Source organism: Panthera tigris, chromosome D2 (assembly GCF_018350195.1).
Source record: "Panthera tigris isolate Pti1 chromosome D2, P.tigris_Pti1_mat1.1, whole genome shotgun sequence".
NCBI classification, from domain to species: Eukaryota; Metazoa; Chordata; class Mammalia; order Carnivora; family Felidae; genus Panthera; species Panthera tigris.
The window spans coordinates 19721138-19745659 of NC_056670.1; the positions used below are offsets into that span (position 1 = coordinate 19721138).

The 24522-nt window shown below is 37.5% G+C and overlaps 1 protein-coding gene across 8 annotated transcripts in view; it reads left to right on the forward strand.

Moving 5' to 3' along the window:
* The window catches only part of BICC1 (BicC family RNA binding protein 1), a 285342-nt gene that overhangs the window by 11950 nt on the left and 248870 nt on the right, over positions 1–24522 (forward strand). The window lies entirely within an intron of this gene.

Below are 24522 nucleotides of genomic sequence, written 5' to 3' on the forward strand. Positions count from 1 at the left end.
ATACACTACAAGCCCAGCAGTGCCTGGCATGTGGTGTTGGAGGCTGAGTCTACATACATGAGTGGTTTGGGTAGGATACCACACATGAGCTTTCACAGCAAATGGGGGAAGAGGGTACAATGAAAATGTTTGGAATATCTTGGTTTTGGAGGAGCAACTGCTCAAAAGACAGCTGACTGTGAGCTGACATCTTGGCAGTCAGGTTTACAGTGCCTATGGGCTAGATGTTAGCTAATTTAAGGTTTTTGATAGTAAGGTTTAAGGTTTTTGATTTAAGGTTTTGCATTAGATGAGCAAAGGATATTGTATGCTTCCCTAAGTAGCATATTCTGGTCACATTTTCCTTCTCTGCCAAAATGTCCAATTATCAAGCTTCATGTGCCAAGATTTGCATATGTCATATAAACCACTAGAGAAGTATAGTAGGGGAATATAATAATGTTCATTAGAGTAAAATCTCAATTAAAAAGATATCTATCTGTATGTCCAAATTTTAAGTATTTTCAGAATTATTTTAATTGCTTGTTCATTATTGAGAACTAACACAATATTTCTTTTGTACAGAAGACCACCATAGCTTGTGTTGTTTATTTTTTGGGTTGGTCCCTTTATTATATTCTGAGCTTTTGAAGTACCATTTAGGCAAAATCAGTATTTTGGCAAGAAATTGTTATCTCTTGTGTTTTTTTTAAAGGTTATTTTATCTTGAGAGAGAGAGAGAGTGCGAGCCTGCTCAAGTGGAGGAAGGGCAATGAGAGAGGGAGAGAAGCCCAAACAGGTTCTACACTGTCAGCATGGAACCTGACACAGGGCTCAATCCCATGAACCATTAGATCATGACCTGAATCCAAATCAAGAGTCAGATGCTTAACCCACTGAGCCACCCAGGTGCCCCTAGATATTGCTATCTTTTAAATTGTTTGATTATAATGATCTAATTTAAAAAGCCAGAAAAATATATGTTTAGCTTGAGTGTTGCAGGAGGAATCATATAATGGAATGTTTATTTAATCCAGGGGGAATGCTTTTCTTAATTTTTTTTTTAATATTGGTAAATGAAACCCAAGATTAGCATCAATCTAAAGTTTTAATTTTTATTTTTTTATGGGATTTATAATTTAGTGTAACATTGCTGGCAGTCATATTTTCACCTAAAAAGAAAGATAGCTTTCAAAAATATATTTACAATCAAAGAATGGACTTCTGAGATGCATTATCTATGGAAAATATGTTTGACCAAGTCAAAACATCTAGTCTTGAGCAACAAATTTATAAAAGTGGATTTGAATTTGAAGGAAGTTCTGCATAAATTATTAGCTTTCAAGCTTGTAAAAATTATCTTTTATTATAAATCATTAGGAATAGTGAGCCATCTGAAAAACCCAATGGGAAATTACTGTATGTGTTAAAAAAATCATGAGGTCATGTTATGAGACTTCACAAGTGAATAAGGATTTTTACCTTTAAGAGGAATACAGTCAGGTGGAAGAGAAGAAACCCACCTATACTCAATAACAGAAAAGAAAAGTAGATCCCATGGAGTAAGGCCCTGCTTACATAATGTGCTTCTTAGCCTGGGGTCGCCTACCTCTGTCCCTCAAGGCTAGTACTTGTAGCAGCTAGTTTATTTGGGAAATAGTCTCAAGGAGAGGAGGTGAGGGAATAAGGAGAGTCAAATGGGGAAGAAGAAGCCAAAGCCAATACAATGATACATTATTGACTTGGTTACTTCTGAGGGTGACTATTATTTCTGCTGAGTCCCAGAGACTACATCCCTAAGTCACCCATCCCAGGGATTAAAAGGAGAAGCCATTTGTCTAAAAGTTTCTATCCCTCTTTCAAAAGGATTGAGGGTTGCCTCATGAAGTTTGCCTTCTCAGAAATTCTAGGTTACATATGTGTGATACCTCTTGACCTTGCATGCATCCAACAAACTTCGAGAACAGGAAGTGATAAGTCTGTTTGGAGTAAGATTGAGATGAGGCACTGTTAGCACAAAGTGGGTTGACACCTGCACAGAGTCATTAACTATAGCTGACTGGAGTCAGAGATGAAGTGTGGTGGAGGTGAGATGGTATATAACATAGTCTGTACAGTATAATAATTTTGTATATTTTAGGTGCAAAAAATTCAGAAAGAGAAGTGGGTGTTTGAAATATGTTATACCTTTTCTAAATCAAAGACCAGTCTTCACTATAAATTTTTGATGACTGCTGTTGTGTATGTTTCCACTGAGTTTGTTATAATGTGACATTACAGAGATAACTGGTCTGTTCTCAAAAAGAAGGTGGAGTAGACAGCTCTAGAACTCACTCCCTTACAGAAACACTGACTTAGCAATATACAGTCCAAAAATCCATTATGAGAATGCTCAAAGACAGGAGCATCTGCATTGAAATGGGTCAGAGAAATGGTTTCATTTAATCTCCATCAGCCCTTCCTGTAGGCCAGTAAAACTCGTAATTAAAAGGAAAAGCCCCATATTCTGCTCGTCCCTTGGAAGGGAAAGAGAGTAGTGGAACATGTATCCAATGTCCCAGGGTTTTTTTGGGGTGAGGGGCTAGGAGGGGTTGGTTTATATTTTGTTTCACTTGGAGTGCTGATGGGGAACTGGCATACTTTGGATGCTGGGGGCTATTTAGAACCAAAGAGAGCTCAACTGTATGTGGTAGTGCTAGAGAATCTGCACTACTCTAGATAGACACCAGAAGGTGAAAGAGACTAAACCCTCATGAAAAAGAAACTGGAAAACCTCTGTAATTGGAAAATTACACAAAGTCCATAGAATATGTATCCTTATAAAGCATTTGAGAATCTCTAGCCAGGCTGATTGATAGAAGTCTTCCAATATACAAAGCCACTGGGGAGGTGGCTGCTTCTGTAAAGTGCAAAAATCACAACAAAAAAATATGGCAAATAACAAGGCACATGAAAGCAGGGAAACGTGGCCCAATCAAAAGAACCAAATAAATCTTCAGAAACCAACACTCAAGAAATAGAGATCTGTGAATTACCAATGAAGTCAAAACAATTGGCTTAAAGAGGCTCAATATGCTCCAGGGGAACACAAGTAAATAAACAAACAAGTAAATAAACAAGTAAATAAAATAAGGAAAATAATGCATAAATAAAATGAAAATATCAACAAAAGAGGTAGAAACTAAAAAAACTAAGCAGAAATTCTGGAACTGAAAAAGTAGCTTAATTGAAAAAAATTTAGTAGAAGGGATCAATAGCAGACTTGATAAAGCAGAAGAAAGAATGAGTGATCTTGAATACAGTTCATTTGAAATCAGAGGAATGGAAAGAAAAAAAATGAAAAGTTGAAAAAAAAAGTCTTAGGGACTTATGAGACACTGTCAAATGGATCAATTTATACAACATCGGAGTTCCTGAAGAGAGAGATGAGCAGAGCTCTTTTAAAGACATATGCCAGGAAACTTTCTGAACAAGGGAAGAAATGAACATACAAATTCAAGAAGCTTAAAAGATTCCAACTAGGATGAATCTAAAGAAGTCCACACTGAGACATATTATAATCAAACTGTGAAAACTCAAGACAATCTTGAGAGCAGCAAGAGAAAAATATACAAGGAAAAATATATAAGGAAGCTCCTGTACAATTGTCCGCAGATTTCTTATCAGAAACATTACAGGCCAGAGTGCTGAAAGAAAAAAACCTCTCAAACAAGAATACTATATGTGGCAAAACTTTCCTTCAGAAATGAGGGAGAAATAAAGACTTTCCTGGATAAATAAAAGCTGAGGAAGTTCATGACAACTGGATATGCCTTACAAGAATGGATAAAGGGAGTTCTTCAAGTTGAAAGGAAAGGACAACATGAAAGCATGTATAAATATAAAGCTCTCTGGTAAAGAAAATACCTATAGAAGATGCACAAAAGAAGAAATGATAAAGGAAGCAAAACATGTCACTGTAAAAAAAAAAAATGAAACACGAAGGCAGCAAGAGAGGAAAGAGGGATAAAATGCCTATAAGACATATGGAAATCAGTTAACAAAGTGATAGTAAAAAGTCCTTCCCTGTCAGTAATTATTTTATTTCACTTTAGTTAATTTTTAAGTGTTTCTTTATTTTGAGAGAGAGTGTGATAGACTGCACATGTGTGTGTGTGTGTTGTGAGTGGGGGAAAGGCAGAGAAAGAGGGAGAGAGAATCCCAAGCAGGCTTTGCACTGTCAGCATGGAGCCCATGTGGGACTTGATCTCAGGAACCATGAAATCATGACCTTGTTAGCCAGGAGTTGGACACTTAACTGATTGAGCCAGTAATTATTGGAGTCCCGTCATTACTGGAGCCAGCACTCCAGTAATTATTTTCAACATAAACAGATTAAACTCCCTACATAGAGTGGCTGAATGGCTTAAAACAAAAAAAGGCCAACTATAGTGGTCTACAAGAGTTTACTTTAGATATAAGGACATACACAGGTTGAAAGTGAATGGATGGAAAAAGATACTCCATTGCAAATGGCAACCTAAAGAGAGTAGAGGTGACCATACTTACATCAGACAAAATAAACTTTAAGGCAAAAAATGCCACAAGGGATCAAGAAGGTGATTATGTAAAGATAAAAGGCTCAGTTCCTAGGAAAATGTAACAGTTGGAACAGGAGGGAAGATGGCGGCGTAGGAGGATGCTGGGCTCAACTCATCCTGCTGATCACTTAGATTCCACCCAAATCTGCCTAAATAACCCAGAAAACCACCAGTAGACTAGAGGAATGGACTCTCCAGAGCCAAGCGTAGACAAGAGGCCCATGGAAGAGGGTAGGAAGGGTGGCGAGGTGTTGCACGCTACACAGACTGGCGGAAGTGAGGCAGGTGGTGGAGGGGCAGCCTGCCTGGCAAGGCAGAGCCCCTGAATCTGGTTTGCAAAAGCGGAGGGGCCGGACTCCATGAGTTCTGACCGCCAGTAGGACTTAACATCTGGAAAGTTAAAAGTCAACAGCCCTGAGCATGGAGGGCAAGAGGACGCTGGAAGGGAGAGTAATTGAGACCCGGAAGGACAGAGCTCAGCTTGGCCGGAGAACAAAGGCGCTGGCAAGTGCCATTTCCCTCTCCCATCCCCCCAGCTGAAATTCCAAAGGGAACCAGGTCCCCTCACCGAACGTGCTTGCATCACGCAAACACCCAATGCTGTGCTTCCATGGATCCATTCCTCCCACGGGCCTATCTCCCTCCTGGTGCTGCAGGGCACTTCCCGAAGGGGACCACCAATGGCAAAGTGAGCTAAGCCTGTCCCTCCCACCCCTGTGCACCTTGTGGATCCACCTCAGCTAATACACCCTTGGCCAGATCCCATCAAAGCAGCACCACAAGTCTGGCAGTGTGCAAGTAGCCCAGACAGGGGCCACACCACTCCACAGTGAGTCCTGCTCCTGGGAAAGAGGAAGAAAAGGTACACACCAGTCTGACTGTGGCCCCAGCAGTGGGCTGGGGGCAGACATTGAGTCTGACTGCGGCCCCGCCCACCAACACAAGTTGTTCCAGACAGCACAGGGGAAGTGCCCTGCAGTTTGGAGCTACCACAGGGATTACCCAAAATGATGAAGTGGAAGAATTCTCCTCAAAAGAAATTCTAGGAAGTAGCAACAGCTAGCGAATTGATCAAAACCGATTTAAGCAATATAATGGAACAGGAATTTAGAATAATAATCATGAAATTAATCGCTGGGCTTGAAAAACACATAGAGGACAGCAGAGAATCTATTGCTACAGAGATCAAGGGACTAAGAAATAGTCATGAGGAGCTAAACAATGCTATAAATGAGGTGCAAAATAAAATGGAGGTGACCACAGCTCAGATTGAAGAGGCAGAGGAGAGAATAGGTGAATTAGAAGATAAAACTATGGAAAAAGAGGAAGCTGAGAAAAAGAGAGATAAAAAAATCCAGGAGTATGAGGGAGGGGAGAATTAGAGAACTAAGTGATGAAATCAAACGGAACAATATCCGTATCATAGGAATTCCAGAAGAAGAAGAAGAGAGAGAAAGAGGCTGAAGGTGTACTTGAACAAATCATAGCTGAGAAGGTCCCTGATCTGGGGAAGGAAAAAGGCATTGAAAACCAAGAGGCACAGAGAACTCCCTTCAGACATAACCTGAATTAATCTTCTGCACGACATATCATAGTGAAACTGGCAAAACACAAGGATAAAGAGAAAATTCTGAAAGCAGCTAGGGATAAACACGCTCTAACATATAGAGGGAGACCCATAAGACTAGTGGCAGACCTATCTACTGAAACTTGGCAGGCCAGAAAGGAATGGCAGAAAATCTTCAACGTGATGAACAGAAAAAAATATGCAGCCAAGAATCCTTTATCCAGCAAGTCTGTCATTCAGAATAGAAGGAGAGATAAAGGTCTTCCCAAACAAACAAAAATTGAAGGAACTCATCACCACTAAACCAGCCCTACAAGAGATCCTAAGGGGGATTCTGTGAGTGAAATGTTGCAAGGCCCACAAAGTACCAGAGACATCACTACAAGCATGAAACCTACAGACATCACATTGACTCTAAACCCATATCTTTCAGTAATAACACTGAATGTAAATGGGCTAATTGCTCCAACCAAAAGACATAGGGTATCAGAATGGATAAAAAAACAAGACCCATCTATTTTCTGTCTACAAGAGACTCATTTTATTTTATTTTTTTTTAAATTTTTTTTTCAACGTTTTTTATTTATTTTTGGGACAGAGAGAGACAGAGCATGAACGGGGGAGAGGCAGAGAGAGAGGGAGACGCAGAATCGGAAACAGGCTCCAGGCTCCGAGCCATCAGCCCAGAGCCTGACGCGGGGCTCGAACTCACGGACCGCGAGATCGTGACCTGGCTGAAGTCGGACGCTTAACCGACTGCGCCACCCAGGCGCCCCTACAAGAGACTCATTTTAGACCTGAGGACACCTTCAGATTGAAAGTGAGGGGATGGAGAACTACCTACCATGCTACTGGAATTCAAAAGGAAGCTGGAGTAGCCATACTTACATCAGACAAACTAGACTTTAAATTAAAGGCTGTATAACAAGGGATGAAGCAGGGCATTATATAATAATTACAGGGTCTGTCCATCAGGAAGAGCTAACAATTATACGTGTCTATGCGCCAAATACAGGAGCCCCAAATATATAAAACAATCACAAACATAAACAGCCTTATTGATAAGACTGTGGTAATTGCAGGGGACTTTAATACTCCACTTACAGCAATGGCTCGAGCATCTAGACACAGGATCAATAAAGCAACAAGGACCCTGAATGATGCAGTGGATCAGATGGACTTGGCAGATATGTTTAGAACTCTGCATCCTAAAGCAACAGAATATACTTTCTTCTCGAGTGCACACGGAACATTCTCCAAGATAGATCACATACCGGGGCACAAAACAGCTCTACATGAGTGTAAAACAATTGAGATCATACCATGCACACTTTCAGACCACAATGCTGTGAAGCTTGAAATCAACCACAGGAAAAGTCTGGAAAACCTCCAAAAGCATGGAGGTTAAAGAACACCCTACTAAAGAATGAATGCGTCAACCAGGCAATTAGAGAAGAAATTAAAAAATATATGGAAACAAATGAAAATGAAAATAAAACAGTCCAACGCTTTGGGGACGCAGTGAAGGCAGTCCTGAGAGGAAAATACATTGCAATCCAGGGCTATCTAAAGAAACAAGAAAAATCCCAAATACAAAATCAGACAGCACACCTAAAGGAACTAGAAGCAGAACAGCAAAGACACCCCAAACCTAGCAGAAGAAGAGAAATAGTAAAGATCAGAGCAGAAATAAACAATTTAGAATCTAAAAAAACTGGAGAGCCGACCAATGAAACCAAGAGTTGTTTTTTTATGGGAAAAATAAAATTGATAAACCTCTAGCCAGGTTTCTCAAAAAGAAAAGGGAGATGATCCAAATAGATAAAATCATGAATGAAAATGGAATTATTACAACCGATCCCTCAGAAATACAAGCAATTATCAGGGAATACTATGAAAAATTATATGCCAACAAACTGGACAACGTGGAAGAAATGGACAAATTCTTAAGCACCCACACACTTCCAAAACTCAAACAGGAAGAAATAGAAAACTTGAACAGACCCATAACCAGCAAAGAAGTTGAATCAGTTATCAAAAAACTCCCAAGAAATGAGAGTCCAGGACCAGATGGCTTCCCAGGCGAATTCTACCAGACATTGAAAGCAGAGATAACACCTATCCTTCTCAAGCTGTTCCAAAAAATAGAAAGGGAAGGAAAACTTCCAGACTCACTCTGCGAAGCCAGCATTACTTTGATTCCCAAACCAGACAGAGACCCAGCAAAAAAAGAGAACTATAGGCCAATATCCCTGATGAATATGGATGCAAATATTCTCAACAAGATACTAGCAAATCGAATTCAAGAGCATGTAAAAGGAATTATTCACTATGATCAAGTGGGATTCATTCCTGGGCTGCAGGGCTGGTTCAACATTCTCAAATCAATCAATGTGATGCATCACATTAAAAAAAGAAAAGAAAAGAAAAGAACCATATGATCCTATCAATCAATGCAGAAAAGGCATTTGACAAAATTCAGCATCCTTTGTGAATAAAAACCCTCGAGAAAGTAGGGATAGAAGGAACATACTTAAACATCATAAAAGCCTTTTATGAAAAGCCCACAGCTAATATCATCCTCAATGGGGAAAAACTGAGAGCTTCCCCCTTGAGATCAGGCACACGACAGGGATGACCACTCTCACTGCTGTTGTCTAACATGGTGTTGGAAGTTCTAGCATCAGCGATCAGACAACAAAAGGAAATCAAAGGCATCAAAATTGGCAAGGATGGAGTCGAGCTTTCACTTTTTGCAGATGACACAATATTATACATGGAAAACCCAATAGACTCCACCAAAAGTCTGCTAGAACTGATACGTGAATTCAGCAAAGTCTCAGTATATAAAACCAGTGTACAGAAATCAGTTGCTTTGTTACACGCTAATAATGAAGCAACAAAAAGACAAATAAACTGATCCCATTCACAATTGCAGCAAGAAGTGTAAAGTACCCAGGAATAAACCTAACCAAAGATGTAAAAGATCTGTATGCTGAAAACTATCGAAAGCTTATGAAAGAAATTGAAGAAGATACAAAGAAATGAAAAAACATTCCATGCTCGTGGATTAGAAAAATAAATATTGTTAAAATGTCAATACTACCGAAAGCTTTCTACACATTGATTGCAATCCCAATCAAAATTGCACCAGCATTCTTCTCGAAGCTAGAATAAGCAATTCTAAAATTTGTATGGAACCACAAAAGACCCCGAATAGCCAAAGTAGTTTTGAAGAAGAAGACCAAAGCAGGAGGCATCACAATCCCAGACTTTAGCCTCGACTACAAAGCTGTCATCATCAAGACAGCATGGTATTGGTACAAAAACAGACACATAGACCAGTGGAACAGAATAGTAACCCCAGAATTAGACCCACAAAAGTATGGCCAGCTAATCTTTGACAAAGCAGGAAAGAATATCGAATGGAAAAAAGACAGTGTCTTTAACAAATGGTGCTGGGAGAACTGGACAGCAACCTGCAGAAGGATGAAACTAGACCACTTTCTTACACCATTCACAAAAATAAACTCAAAGTGGATAATGGACCTGAATGTGAGACAGAAAACCATCAAAACCCAGTGGAGAAAGCAGGAAAAATCCTCTTTGACCTCAGCCGCAGCAATTCCTTGCTTGACACATCCCCAAAGGCAAGGGAATTAAAAGCAAAAATGAACTATTGGGATCTTGTCAAAATAAAAATCTTCTGCACTGCAAGGGAAACAATCAAAAAAACTAAAAGGCAACGAATGGAATGGGAAAAGATAGTTGCAAATGACATATCAGAGAAAGCGCTAGTATCCAGAATCTATAAAGAAGTCACCAAACTCCACACCTGAAAAACATAATCCAGTGAAGAAATGGGCAGAAGACATGAATAGACACTTCTCTAAAGAAGACATCCAGATTGCCAACAAGCACATGAAAAGATGCTGAACGTTGCTCCTCATCAGGGAAATCTAAATCCAAACCACACTGAGACATCACTTCACTCCAGTCAGAGTGGCTAAAGTGAACAAATCAGGAGACTATAGATACTGGTGAGGATGTGGAGAAACGGGAACCCTGTTGCGCTGTTAGTGGGAATGCAAACTGGTGCAGCTACTCTGGAAACAGTGTGGAGTTTCCTCAAAAAATTAAAAATAGGTCTACCCTATGACCCAGCAACAGCACTGCCAGGAATTTACCCAAAGGATACAGGAGTGCTGATGCATAGGGGCACTTGTACTCCAGTGTTTATAGCAGCACTTTCAACAATAGCCAAATGATGGAAAGAGCCTAAATGTCCATCAACTGATGAATGGATAAAGAAATTGTGGTTTATATACACAATGGAATACTACCTGGCAATGAGAAAGAATGAAATCTGGCCTTTTGTAGCAACGTGGATGGAACTGGAGAGTGTTATGCTAAGTGAAATAAGTCATACAGAGAAAGATACCATATGTTTTCACTCTTATGTGGATCCTGAGAAACTTAACAGAAGACCATAGGGGAGGGGAAGGAAAAGAAAAATTAGGGTGGGAGCCAAAACATAAGACACTCTTAAAGACTGAGAACAAACTGAGGGTTGATGGGGGGTGGGAGGGAGGGAAGGGTGGGTGATGGTATTGAGGAAGGCACCTGTTGGGATGAGCACTGGGTATTGTATGGAAACCAATTTGACAATAAATTTCATATTAAAAAAATGTAACAGTTATATGCACCTAATAGAGCACCCAACTATGTGAAGCAAACATTACATTGACAGAAATGAAGGTAGAAATAGACAGTAACATAATGATAGTGGGAGATTTCAACACCCCACTTTCAGTAAGGGGATAGGTCAAACAAACTGAAGGTTAACAGGGAACAGGATTTGAACAACACGATAGACCAATTGGACCTAATAGACATATATGGAACACTCCACCCAACAATAGCCAAATACACATTTTTCTCCAGTGTACCTGGAACATTCTTCAATATAGATCACATATTAGGCCACAGAACTATTCTTCACCAATTTAAGAAGAATTGAAATCATACCAAATACCTTTTTCTGACCACAGTGGAATGAAACTAGATATCAATAGCAAAAGGAAAACTGGAAACTTCACAGAAATGTGAAAATTAAACAGCACACTTCTGAATGAATCAGTGGGTCAAACGAGAAAACACAGGGGTAAGTGGAAATTATCTTGAGACAAATGAAAATGAAAACAATATAATAAAACTATGGGCTGCAGCAAAAGCAGTACTAAGAAGGAAAGTTATGATGATAAATGCATATATTGAACAAAAATTTTCTGTTTGAGAGTCTAACAACTCAAGAACTAGAAAAAGAAGGACAAATTAAACCCAATTTTTAGCAGAAGGAAGTAAATATTAGAAGCAGAAATTGATGATAGAATAGAAAAACAACAGAAAAAGGACATTAAGAGTTGGTTCTTTGAAGATTCATGAATTTGAAAAGTTTTGGCTAGACTGAATAAAAGGAAACTCAAGAAAAATCAGAAATGAAAGGAGTTCTTACATGTGATGGCACAGAAATAAAAAAGATCAAACAGGAAAACTGAGGAATTATATGCCAAAAAATTGGGTAACCTAGAAGAAATGGGTACATTTAGAAACATATATTATCTACCAAGACTAATCATGAAGAAATAAAAAGTCTGAACAGAGTTATAACTAGTAAGGCGATTGAATCAATAATAACCTTACAACACGGAAAAGCCTAGATCCATACCAAACATTTAAAGAATTGATACCAGTTGTCCAACTCTTCCTAAAATTTGAGGAGGTTGGAACACTTCCATACTCATTCTGTGAGGCCACCTGATGCTGAAATCAAAGATACTACAAGAAAAGAAGACTGTAGACCAATATCCCTAATGAATATTGATGCAAAGATCATCAACAAAATATTAGGAAACTAAATTCAACAGCATATTAAAAGGAGTATACGTTATGTCTAAGTGAGATTTATTTCTGGAATGCAAGAATGGTTTAACTTGTGAAAATCAATCTGTATAATATACAACATGAACAGAATGAAGGACAAAACCGATATGATTATCTCAAATGGGTAGTAAAAAGATTTGACAATATTCATCATTCTTTCATGATAAAAACATTCAATGAACTGAGAATAGAAGGAAATTACCTCAATGTATGGAAGGCCAAATATGAAAAGCCACAGCTAACATCAATCAGTGGTGAAAAACTTTCAGTTTTTCCTCTAAGGTTAGGATGCTTATTCTCACCACCTCTATTCAGTAAAGTACTGAAAATCTTGGCCAAAACATTCAGGCAAGAAAAACAAATCAAAAGGCATCCAAATAGGAAGGGAAGAGGTGACATTATTTCTGTTGCAGATGACATGATCTTATATATAGAAGGCCTAAAGATTCCACACACACGAAAACTGTTAGAATAAATGAATTCAGCAAAGTTGTAGGTTATGGGACGAACATACAGACATAAATTGCAGTTCTGTACAATGACCAATCCAAAAGACAGCTTCAAAAGAATAAAATACTTAGGAATAAACTTAAGAGGTGAAAGATTTTCATATTGAGAACTACAAAACATTGCTGAAAGAAATCAAAGAAGACACAAATAAGTGGAAAGACATTTTGTATATATGGTTGGAAGACTTAATATTGTTAAAATGCCCTACTACCCAAAGTGATCTACAGATTCAATGCAAATGCTATTGAAATCTGTGTCATATTTTGCAGAAAGAAGAAAAATTCTAAAATTCATATGGAATCTTAAAGGACCCCAGGTCGTGAAATCAGTCTTGAAAAAGAAGAACAAAGCTGGAGGCCTTACACTTCTGACTTCATATTATAAAGCTACAGTAATCAAACAGTATGGTGTTGGTATAAAGACAGACATATAGACCAAAAGAACACCATAGGGAACCCAGAAGTACACCTTCCCTTATATGGTCAAAAGATCTTTGACAAAGGTGCCAAGGGTACATGATGGGAAAGGATAATCTCTTCAACATGTATTGTTAGGAAAACTAGAGATCCACAAGCAAAAGAATTAATTTTGGGGCCTTACCTTACACCATACACAAAAATTAACTTGAAATGGTTCAAAGACCTAAATGTAAGACCCCTAAAAGAAAATATAGGGGAAGGGCTTCATGTCACTAGGTTTGGCAAGTATTTTTGGATATAACACCAAAAGCGTAGGCACCAAAAGCAGTAATCAACAAATGGTATGATATCAAACTTAAAAACTTCTGTGTAGCAAAGGGCACAATCAACAGAGTGAAAAGGTACCCTACAGAAAGGAAGAAAGTATCTGCAAACTGTATATCTGATAAGGGATTAATACCCATATTATAGAACTCCTGCAACTCAGTAACAAAAAATAAAATTGTTAAAAAATTGATAAAGGTTTTGAATAGCCATTACTCCAAAGAAGATATACAAATGACCAACAATCATGAAAAGATGCTCAACATCACGTAATTATTAGGAAAATGCAGTTTAGAACCACAGTGAGGTATCACCTTACAGCCGTTAGGATGGCCATTATCCCCAAAGCAGAAAATAACAAGTGTTGGCAAAGATGTGGAGAAATTGGAACCCACGTGCACTGTTGGGAATGTGAAATGGTGCACATGGAAATATGGAAAATAGTATGATGGAAAATAGTATGATGTTTCCTTGTCAAATTAAAAATGGAATTATCATATGGTCCAGCAGTGCTACTTTTGCGTATATATATATAAAAGAGTTGAAACCAGCCATTCAAAGAGATAGGTGCATATCCATGTTCATTGGAGCATTATTCATACAGTAGCCAAGAGATGAAAGCAACCTAAATGCTCATCAGTTGATAAATGGATAAAGCAAATGTGGTGTATATATATGCACAGTGGAATGTTATGTAACCTTAAAAAGAAGAAAATCTAGGGGAGCCTGGGTGATTCAGTTGGTTGAGCATCCAACTACTGCTCAGAGCATGATCTCACTTTTCATGAGTTTGAGCCCCACATCAGGCTCACTATTGTCAGTGTGAAGCCCACTTTGGATCCTCTGACCCCCTCTGTCTCTGCCCTGCCCCTGCTCACTCTTCCTCCCTCCCTCCCTCCCTCCCTCTCCCTCCCTCCCTCCCTCTCTCTCTCTCTCTCTCTCTCTCTCTCTCTCTCTCTCAAAATAAACATAAAAAACTCTGGTAAAATCTTTAAAAAAGAAAATCTTGTAATATGCTGCAACATGAATGAACCTTAAGAACATTAAGCTAAGAGAAAATTAAAATAAGCCAGTCACAGAAAGATAAATACTGTATGACATGATTCCGCTTAAATGAGGTATCTAAAATAGTCAAAACTCTTAGAAACAGAAAGTAGAATGGTGTTGCCAGTGGCTGGAGGGAGTGGAATAGAAGAGTCTAGTCTTTGCTTAGTTACAGAGTTTCACTTTTGCAAGATGAAAAACATGTAGAGATCTGTTGCACAACAGTGTACATATAGTTAACGCTATTGTACTCTTCATTTAAAAAATGGTTAAGATGATGGGGTGCCTGGGTGGTTCAGTCAGTTAAGCATCCAACTTTGGCTCAGGTGATGATCTCCCGGTTAGTGAGTTCGAGTCCCGTGCTGGGCTCTGTGCTGACAGCTCAGAGCCTGGAGCCTGCTTTGGATTCTGTGCCTCTGTCTCTCCCTGTTCCTTCCTCCCGCTCACTCTCTCTCTCAAAAATAAGTAAACATTAAAAAAAAAATTAAAAAAATGGTTAAGATGGGAAATATCACATATTTTTGTCTAAAACAAAAACCGAAAGGGGCGCCTGGGTGGCTCAGTCATTTGAGCCTCCGACTTTGGCTCAGGTCATGATCTCACGTTTGTGAGTTCAAGCCCCACGTCGGGCTCTGTGCTGACAGCTCAGGGCCTGGAGCCTGCTTCAGATTCTGTGTCTCCCTCTCTCTCTCTGCCCCTCCCCCTCTTACACTCTGTCTCTCTCAAAAATAAATAAACATTAAAAAATAAAATAAAATCCTGTGTGTTGCCCTTTGATTTTTACCCCATAGGACAGATTTGCCTCAGGTAAACCTTTTGAATAGTCATAATTAAAAAAAAAACTTTTTAAAAGTTTTAAAAATATAAGAGCAAAGGCATTTGAAAAGTCATAGTAGTTCTTTACCTTTCGTTAATAGTTTAAAAGGGAGAGCACTTTCTGTATTTCATAAGGGTGAAAGCACTCATCCATTGAAACTCAAACCATGAGTATTTCCTTCTGAGAGATGCATAAAAATAAGTCGGCATGAAGGCAGAGTCCTGCGGTAACTGGAACCTCGTAACAGCATTTACATTTGGTGTTAACATGCACACACAGGGAAAAGGATTCAGTTATTTTCAAGCTCTCAAATCCCAAATGTGCTGAATAGATATTTCTTTTAAAAAATAAATACACAAAATAGATTTGTGTGACTTGAAGTTTGAAATAAATGTTCTTACATTCCATAGTTAACAATTGTAACAATATCACTTTCTCAAGTTTCCATATTTTTAAAGTGGACTACTATGGTTTGGCTCAGCTACTAAATTAAATTATTGCTGGCTTGCACATTCCTATTGGTTACACTATAATCTTTACCTCCATTGGAAAATATGCCCTATTTTCTGTGTTTTCAGGCTCCTTGGCTTGAAATACCTCTGTTTAGCAACAAAACATGGATTTGTATGTGTGATCTGTGTTATGTGTATAGAAGGAAAAGAAACAGAAATGTGTTACTCTGTGAATGTTACAAATACACATTCAGAAGTGGCATGAAAAACATTTAGTGCAATTATTTTCTTAATTGTTAGGAGTGATTCTAGTTATATACGTATATACATACATAATATATATAACATACACACATGTATAGATGTTATATATTGTGTCCACCAAAAATTCATATGTTGGAATTTTAATCCCCAGTATCTCAGAAAGTGAGCTTGTTTGGAGATAGGGTTTTTATATAGGTAGTCAAATTAAAGCAAAGTCCTTAGGATGGACCCTAATGCAATGTGACTGGTATATTTATAAAAAAGGGGAGATTTGGGCATAGGCACACAATGGAGGGAAGATTTTGTGAAGAGGCATAGGGAGAACCTGGCCATCCCTCATAGCTCTCAGAAGACACCAACCCAACAGCACCTTGATTTTGGACTTCTAGCCTCCAGAACTGGGGACAGTAAATTTGGGTTGTTTAAGCCACCCAGTTTGTGGTATTTGGCTATGGTAGTACTAATAAATTAATGCAGTATGTTTCTCTGTTGTGAAAATCAGGATATACCCATTTAGCTGAAATAGGTAGTCTTTGAACAGTTTAACATTTTTTACTTTGTGTCTTGTAAGTACTCTTACGAAATTCAGGTTGGTCATGATGATGGAGCAATTGGATTTGGAAAGTGGGTCCAGGACTTCTGACCTTACTTTGCATAAATATAAATCAGACCTGTTTTTAAATCATGAGTTTATGAGTTTGTGCAATTTGTAGCAGTGCCAGAGTCTACCAGAGACCTAATCATTTGGAGAGGCAGGATCATAAATAAACCTGTCCTCATCTAGCACCAAAAAGAAAAAAAAAAACAAACCAAAACAAAACCTTCGAAATTACACATACTAGATTTAAGTTTTCTGCAGATTAGAAATAAAATTGTTCATGTGACCAGATTTTCCACTGCCCTAAGCTGTAAGTGCCTTTTTATTGTGTTCATGTTATCATCAACAGAAGGGACACTTGAGTTCAGTGCTTGGAAAAGCGGAAGAATAAGCATTCTTTCAGCTGTTTGCCTCTGCCTTTCCGTGGCAGACCCAGACTTCCCATACCACACATCCGAATAAACCCCCACCTGAGTTAACTATGTTCAACCGATGTGGGAACATACCAGCATTCCCCAAACCTCTGGGGAAAAAATAAAGATAGTGATTGGGAAGAATTTTAAAATGTTAGGTAGTTTTGTTGTTGCTGTTGGAGGTTGGGAGAGGTTAATTTTTGGGTGAAAAAGTTCTATATCCACTTGACTTTTGTAGACTAAGATAATGAAGGCTGTTAAACTGGCTTGACCAATGATTTTCACATTAATTTTTAATTAAACAAACAAAAGAAACTATATTATACAAAGCTAGAATTCTTTAAATCATGTTATTGGCTCTTTAAGTTGTCCAATATTTCCAGTAACTCAAAATATACCAAGGTATTTTTAAAAGGTCTTACACTGATGTTTAATGTAAGACTATAAAGTTTTGGAGTAGTGAAGAACCCAAACCTTTGGGAAAAATTGACCTAGTCATTGGTAAAATTTTGTTATCTATTCTAAAAAGTGAATTTTGTATTTAGAAAATAGCTAATCAAGGGATGTTATATGATTTATTATGCTTATGAATATGAGAATTTTGTGATAGTTAATTTTGGGGTAGAGTTATTCTGTGTATTATCACCACAAATGCCCTTTTCAAATACATATGCTTTTTGTGCTTCTCTTATGACTATTTCCATTCTATCATTTTCAAACCCACAGTTTTTAGTTATGAAATGATCAAGTCTGTTCAATTTTATGTTTTTGTTTTTAACATTTTAAATTGTGACATATAACACAGATACAGCAAATGTAGCAGAATAATGAATTATTTACACCAGTGAGGTCAAGAAAGAAAATATTGTCAGTACCCTAGAAGCATTCTCTTCATTCTATACCTCACCTTTGAAGGTCACAGCTCTCCTAATTTCTCTGCTAATGTCTTAGTTTGCTGTGTAGTTTTACCACTTATGTGAATCCCTATATGCCTCGGTAGGTTTTACCTTCTTTTAAACTTCATGTAATTATACAGTATGTAATCTGTTAGGTCTGGCTTTACTCCCTCAAAATTGAGATCTATCCATGTTGTATGTAGCTATAGTTTTCATTGCTGAATGTTTTCTGTGGTGTGAACATACCATAGTTTATCCTTTCCAGTCTGTTAATCCTTGCCATTTAACTGGAGCATTTAGCTTCACAAATATTTTATGTAATTATTGATATAGTTGGATTTAGATCTGTAATTTTATTAAGCATTGTTTGTCTCATCTGTTTTTATTTCAATCTTATTTTAATTTTTAATAGACTTTTATGTTTTAGAGCAGTTTTAGCTTCACAACACAATTGAGCAGAAGGTATAGAGATTTCTCATATATTCTGAGTCCCCACACATGTATATTCATTATCAGCATCTCCCACCAGAGTGATACATTGGTTCCAGCTGCTGAACCTGCATCGACATATCACAATCACCCAAAGTTTATAGTTTTATGTTAGGGTTCACTCTTGGTGTTATACATTTTGTGGGTGTGGACAAATATGGTATGTTCTTTGATTTTTCCTGTCTAGTCTACTTTTGGGTTAATTGATTACTTATAAAGTTTCCACCTAACTTAATGTAGTAGTTTTTTAATAATAGCTTTTTTAAAAAATTTGTAAATCGTTGCTGTAGGATTATACAGTATACATCTTCAGGTTGTCACAGTCTATTTAGGATCATTATTGTACTACTTTATGTGAAAGAAAAGCCCTTACAACCATGTAGGTTCATTTACCATCATCCTCCCTCCTTTATGATGTGGTTACCATATGTGTTATGTCTACATACATAACATACATAGTACGATGGTACAGTTTTTTAAGTAATTTTTTATTTTAATTCCAGTTAGTTAACATACAGTGTTATATTAGTTTCAGGTGTACAGTCTTGTGATTCAGCAATTCCATATATCATCTGGTTCTCATCAGGACAACTGCACTCCTTAATCCCCATCACCTATTTAACCTACCCTCTACCCCCTTCTTCTCTGGTAACCATCAGTTCTCTATAATTAAGAATCTGTTTCCTGGTTTGTCTCTCTCTTTTTCCCTTTGCTCATTTGTTTTGTTTCTTGAATTCCACATATGAGTGAAATCATGTAGTATTGGTCTTTATCTCACTTATTTTGCTTAGCATTATACTCTCTAGTTTCACCCATGTCATTGCAAATGGCAAGATTTTATTCTTTTTTATAGCTACATAATATTCAATTGCATATCTATATACCACATCTCCTTTAACCATTCATCAATTGATAGACACTTGGGCTACTTCCATATCTTGGCTATGGTAAATAATGCTGCTTTAAACTTGGAGGTGCATATATCCTTTTGAATTAGTATTTTTGTATCCTTTGGGTAAATACCTAGTAGTACAATCGCTGGATTGTAAGGTAGTTCTTTTTTAAAATTTTTGTGCAACCTCCGTACTGTTTTCCAGAGTGGCTGCGCCAGTTTACATTCCCACCAACAGTGCAAGAGGGTTCCCCAATCTCCACATCCTTGTTAACAACTGTTAACAACTGTTGTTTCTTGTGTTGTTGATTTCCTTTCTGACAGGTGTGAGGTGATCTCTCATTATTGTTTTGATTTGTATTTCCCTGGTGGTAAGTGATGATGAACATCTTTTCATGTGCCTATTGGCCATTTGGATGTCTTCTTTGGAGAAATGTCTGTTCATGTCTTTCCATTTTTTTAAGTGAATTATTCAGTTTTTGGGTGTTGAGTTTTATAAGTTCTTTATATATTTTGGTTACTAACCCTTTATCAGATATGTCATTTGCAAATGTCTTCTCCCATTCAGTGGGTTGCTTCTTAGTTTTGTTGATTGTTTCTTTCACTGTGCAGAGTGTTTTATTTTGATGTAGTCCCAGTAGTTTATTTCTGCTTTTATGTCCCTTGTCTCTTGGGACCTATCTAGAAAAAAGTTGCTACAGCCAATATCAAAGAAGTTACTACCTGTGTTCTCCTCTAGGATTTTTATGAGTTCAGGTTTTATATATATGTCTTTAATCCATTTTCTATTTATTTTTGTGTATGGTGTAAGAAAGTGGTCTAATTTCATTCCTTTGCGTGTTGCTGTTCACTTTTTCCCAATACCATTTGTTGAAGAGACTTTTTCTTAGTAGATATTTCCTGCTTTCTCGAAGATTAATTGATCATATAATTGTGGGTTCCTTTATGGGTTTTCTATTCTGTTCTGTTCATCTATGTGTCTGTTTTTGTGCCAGCACCATTCTGTTTTGATTACTGTAGTGTTGTAATATACCTTGAAGTTCAGAATTGTGATTCCAGCTTAGCTTTTCTGTGTGAAGATTGCTTTGGCTATTTGGGGTCTTTTGTGGTTCCATACAAATTTTAGCATTGTTTGTTCTAGTGTGTTAACTAAGTGGAAGGAAAATAAAAACTTAAAATGTAAAAAAAAGGAAATTTTGACTGATTATGTTTAGAGTATATATCACCATGGGCATGAATTGTGTGGGTATCTTATGACTCCTTTGTTGGATATGAAAGTATAAGATTTGACATGACTTGTTCTGTTTTCCTGAATCTGAGATTTGCTCATTAATCCTGTCTGTTGGGTTCGAATAGTTGTGACTAGCTTGAACTGGGTTGTCTTCAAATTTTTTCTTAGACTTTTTAGAGTTATATAATGGAAATAGAGAATGTCTAGATAAGTATGTGCTCCTTTCAGGGTAACATTGGCTCACACTCTTTAGCTATTGGTTGGACAAACATTTCCTGGAGAGGCAAGGCACTGTATGAAGTTAGCCTTCCAATGACAGATCCAGGCGTGCATGTGTGCGTGTGTGTGTGTGTTTCAAGAAATTTTGCTGCTGCCCAAGCTGGCATACACCATCTAACAAAACAAACCCACCTACTCATTTAACTAGTCCTGTTTTCCCCCAGAAGCCTCTTTATGATGTCCTTTGTGGAATTTGCATTCTATTCTTAGCTTATGTAAAGAATCAGTAAAGTGGGCTGGAATACAGAAAATAGGGAAGTGCTGGGGGTTAAGGCATGTTGGAGAGGCTGTGCCATGCCTTAAAGGGGCCACCTTTGCTCTGCTACATCAGATGTTGCCTATGCGAATGCAGGTGAGACATGGCCAGATCTTCCTATGATTTAAATAAAAAGGTAGAAATTTGTAGTTTTTGTATGTAGTCTCTCAGATTTTATTGTTGGCAACAAGTTCAGATTGAAAAAATTATGGCCAAATTAAATACCATCTGTTTTCAGCCTCCAGTTTAGCTTATATGAAGCCAGCTTGTTGCTCTTTTAGGTAGCAGGTGATACTCACAGAACATTGCCTTCACTGGGATTTCATGGTAACCAGTCCTTGTAGGAGTCAGCCCTGGGGCGTTTTGTAGTGAATGCTTCTTGTAGTTGCAGGAAAAATTCAGGTCCAAATGATACCGATGCATGGTTGACCACAATTTTACCTAAAGTGAAACCTTTATTGTTGTAATTATCTAATATGAACTCTTAACTGTTGTAATTTATTTTGTTATCCTGTCTTATCAGCAGTTTCAAATGCTTAAGAAAAAAATCAATAGCAAAGTATCAGTTTTGCAATCCAGAGGATGTTTTTATTTTTTTTAAATAATAGACTTTACAAACTGATAACATTGGCTTCTTGCCTTATGAATATATCAACTTTTATTTTTTAATGTTTAAGGAATGAATCAGATTTTCAAGTGTGCTCAGTTAAGTTGGTACCTACAGAAATAATGGAGGATTCTTATTTTCTTCACTGGTAAGAATTTATAATTCATTCCAGTAGAATTTTTTAAAATGTTTTATTTTAGAGCAATTTTAGATTTACAGAATAGTTGCAAATATAGTACAGAGAGTTCCCATATGTCCCACAGCCAGTTTCCTCTTATTAACATCTTACATTAGTATGGTATATTTGCACAATTAATGAACCAGTAATGATGCATTATTATGACCCAGAATCCATATTTTCTTCAGATTTCCTTAGTTTTTACCTAATGTCCTTTTCTTGTTTCAGGACTCCAACTAGGATACCATATTACCTAATTGTCATGTCTCCTTAGATTCCTCTTGGCTGAGAGTTTCTCAGACTTCCCTTGTTTTTGATGATTTTCACAGTTTTGAAGAGTACTGGTTAGGTATTTTGTAGAATGTTCTTCAGTTGGGATTTGATGTTTTTCTCATGGTTCAACTGGGGTTATGTGTTTTGGGGAGGATGACCAGAGGGGTGAAGTGTTACGGAAACCAGTCTGGATCACCCAGCAGAAGAACCAAGCAGCACTTGGAGATCTTGGAAGGCAGGAGGTTTATTTTACACCAGTGGGCTCAGAGTAGATCATTTTCCAGAGGTCTGAGCCCAGAGCATCAACAGAGGGGACAATTTAGTCTGTTACTTCCGCATTCCTCATTATTAGTAATTTGGTGCTTGAAGCAAGCAGGGTTGGAAGAAGAACCCGGAAGGGAAGTCTTCAGGCAGAGATTGAAATTCCCTTATCACTCCTGCCGGCCATCATATAACAGATTTTTCCCTATCAGAAGTACACCATATCAAGGGTACACACTGCCAATATGACTGATGACTGTTGATAGTAATCCTGGTTACCTGACTAACTTAATGTTGGCCAGGTTTATCCATTGAAATGTTACTCTTCTTAAGATTTTGCTTTTCTGTACTAGACTTTCTGGAGGAAGTCATTTTGTGCAGCCCACACCAGTAGGGAGTCCTGCTGTATACCCCCTTGAGAGGAGAGAACCTACACAATATGATGAAATCCTTCTTTGTAGGGCATTGGCCATATCAGTATGGACCATGGGTATTTATTTTATTCTTTTGGTAATAATGTAATACTGACTTATTTTCTTGCTCAGATTATTCTGGCTTTGAGCATTGAAAGCTCTTTCAGTTGGCTTCTGTGTCCCTTTGACATACTCTCATCATTGTGCTTTTTTTTTTTTTTAAGCACCTTTGTACTTCGTGGCACTGCATGATACTCATGCCCATCCTTTATATTCCCTGTCCCAGCTCTAGAAACAGCCATTTTCCCAAAGAATGCTGGTTTCTTTTATTGGAGAATGGTATTAGAAACCAAGATCTGGTGTCCTCCTGGATACTGAAATGCGTTGCTTCTAGGCCCTTTAAGCTGACAGAACAAGAAGTTGTGTATAGTAACCAACATATATGCACATATTTATAACTGTTTCCACTTGTATCCATGTGTATCTATATTCAGCTAAATTCCCTCCAACCCTAATCTGTTACCACATGGATCATTGGAGCTTTCCCATTGTCTGTAAATCCCAACTCTGCAGAGGGAAATCTGGTTTCTGTGATCCATTTACTTAATTCATTTACTTAATTGTTCAATTTCAGTATGCAGTGTCTATTGGTTTTAGAATTGTTTACTAACACCACTTGTGAAAAATAATTTTATCAATTTTACTTGCCTTTCTTTTCTCTTGTTGAAAGTTAGGTGTTAATGATCATGCCAGGTAGATTGTGTGACTTTCTCCCCACTGAATTTTGAGTTCCTTGAATTTAGAGACCAAATCTGTTTATCCTCATAGCCTTGTATAGGGATTGAGGCTTAGTTAAATTAAATGTTGAGGGGTGCCTGGATGGCTCATTTGGTTTAGCGTCTGAGTATTGATTTCGGTTCAGGGCATGGTCCTGGGATTGAGGCCAGGGCTGGAGTCTGTGCTGAGAAACTCTGTGCCTGCTTAAGATTCTCTCTCCCTCTGCACCTCTCTCTCTCTAAAATAAAATACTAAAAAAATAAAAAAAAACAAGATTTAAAATTGGGAAATGTTGAAAGAGTGAAAAATGACATTTATTTTTTAGTATACACAGGTAAGGAAGCAAGTATAGTTCTCAAGGTGCTTAGCCTAGATGTAAGGAAGCAACGTTCTTAAGATACTTAGCATAGACATTCTTGTGTGTGTCTCTTCTGGTAATGAGAGTTTGAGAGTAATTATGGAATTACTGTTAATAGATTTATATTGCATACTTATTGCTTTATTTTAATGACTTATAATAATATTCCTAATAACACTTTAGAAGCCTGAAAAAAATAATTGTTTCCCTAAAGGTCCCTTAAGATTGACTTCTGTGCAAAGGAGTATAAACATAAAATCCCATAACATAAACACAGTCTCAATGGTGATTGTCATTTGAGATTGTAAACATTGCTTATCAAAGTATGTAATAGTGAGCCTGTTGCGTATTCCCTACTTACAAATGTACTCTAAATGTGACTTTAAGCCACTTTGCAAAACAGTGGCCAAAAGAGTTAATTTGTCACCCAAATAACCTGATTAAAGGAGTAGTTGAGGTTCTAAATAGAGTCCTTAATTTTACTTATTATTGCATTCAATTTAAAATAAACTCCCTCCCCCCCCCCCAATTTTGTAAGGTTCTCTTCACTAGGGATTGCTTCAAACATATTGTTCTAACAACCTAATAAATATTTTGTTGAATTTAATTCTCAATTATGTACACAACCTAACATATATTGTTAGTGAATGGACACCTGAATGATGTTAATCTTCTCTATTCATAAAATGGATAACAAGATAG